At 35.8% G+C, this 1,959-nt stretch overlaps 1 long non-coding RNA gene across 1 annotated transcript in view; it reads left to right on the top strand.

The window, feature by feature from the left end:
• The window catches only part of LOC128249905 (uncharacterized), a 38,159-nt gene that overhangs the window by 15,336 nt on the left and 20,864 nt on the right, over positions 1-1,959 (top strand). Inside the window, exon 2 of the long non-coding RNA XR_008266057.1 lies at positions 35-116. This is a non-coding gene — a long non-coding RNA (uncharacterized LOC128249905). The remainder of the gene's footprint in view (positions 1-34; positions 117-1,959) is intronic.

Below are 1,959 nucleotides of genomic sequence, written 5' to 3'. Positions count from 1 at the left end.
ATGACATGTCTCATTGTAATATTTCATTTTTCAGAAGGAAGTTGGAGTCTGATGGATACAAAATTAGTTGACCTGGGCAGAATTTGAACCTAGAACAAAAGAAATCGCAACTGTCTGTAAGTCACATTTAATCCATCTTTCTTGCCGAATCATCGGCCTCATATGAATAATAATAATAATAATAATAATAATAATAATAATAATAATAATCCTTTGTAGTATAGGCACAAGGCCTGAAATTTTAGGGAAGGGGACTAGTCGATTACATTGATCCCCAGAGTATCACTGGTATTTAATTTATCGACCTCAAAAGGATGAAAGGCATAGCCGACTTCAGCGGAATTTGAACTCAGAACGTAAAGACGGACAAAATGCTGCTAAGCATTTTTTACCGGCGTGCTAACGATTTTGTCAGCTCGCCACCCGCCATGATGATGATGATAATAATAATAATAATAATAATAATAATAATAATAATAATAACAACAAGAACACTAACAACTGTAGCAGTGGCATCGAAAACAGGATTTTCTATTTCAGTAAAAAACAATAAAGCGAAGGTGATGATGATGATGATGATGATGATAAGGGTTGTGGAGTTAGGGGCCCCATTGTTTGTCCCAATAATTCTGGTAAAGGAGGATTGAAACGTGTAATCGCAAAATGTGAGTTACTAAAATATAGAATATGGAATTGAGTATTTGTCATAAGGTATAAAAATATGCGAACACACACACACACACACATGACGGGGTCCTTTCAGTTTCCGTCTACCAAATCCCCTCACAAGGCTTGGGTCGTCCTGAGGGTATATATAGTAGGGGACTCTTGCCCAAGGTGCCAAGTACATACATACATACATAAAAACATACATACATGCATACATACATAAATGTGGAGTTAACACCGAAGATATTATCCACATCATAAGCAGTTGTACGAAAAAGTTGTCACGGTATCATCTGCCGATGGGACATGACGTTGTAGCTAGGACACTCTATAATGAAATCCGTGGGAAGGATAATCCCGAGGATAAAGAAACAAGAACCCACAGCATGGCAGAAGCCATAGCCACTCATAATAAAAAGGATTACTGGTGGAATGTCCCAGGGAAAACCTCAATAAGATGTAAACGTAACAATAGACCTGACATAGTAATTTAGTACAGTGGTGGAAATTAGCTGCCCAGCGGATCTTAACATAAAGCTGGAGATCAGTGAAAAAGAGAAGGCCTATGCTGAACTATTGAGAAATCTGCAGTTACTGCATCCAGATTACAAGTCCAGGTTTGTACCTGTAATTATTGGGGCCCTGGGATATGTAACACATTGCATAAATACCAATCTTGAGAAATTAGGCTTCTCAAAACCGGAATGGAGAAAGCTAATTCGAAGACTAAAGATCCAGTCCATCACAGGAACTGTAAAAATCTGTAAAACTTTCCAGAAGTTTATCATTTAAATATACATATGAGCATGTCTAGATATGCAACTATATGCATGAGAATACATAGATAAAACATGCAAATCTGCACATATACATACATACATACATACATACATACATACACAAATGCTCTGTTGTTGATGTTGAAATTCCAACGAAGGCGCCTTGGGTCTAGATTAGAAACCCGGTTCTTTCTCTATTGGCAAGAAATCTTGAAATGAAACAGAATAATGACGCACACACACACACACACACACACACAGATAGATAGATAGATAGATGTTATATAATGAATATTATGAAGACAGGAATGACGCAGCTAACCATATCTGAGTGTGCATTTATATGCAAATAGACATATCTAATTATATGTATGTATACATGCATAACATAAATACATATAAATGTATGCATATATATGTATGTGTGTGTGTGTGTGTATCTGTGTGCCTGTCTATATAAACAAGTGCGTGTATATATATATATATATATATATATATATATATATATATA

The sequence above is a fragment of the Octopus bimaculoides genome, chromosome 18 (assembly GCF_001194135.2).
Source record: "Octopus bimaculoides isolate UCB-OBI-ISO-001 chromosome 18, ASM119413v2, whole genome shotgun sequence".
NCBI lineage: Eukaryota > Metazoa > Mollusca > Cephalopoda > Octopoda > Octopodidae > Octopus > Octopus bimaculoides.
This window is presented reverse-complemented; position numbering and strand designations above follow the sequence as displayed.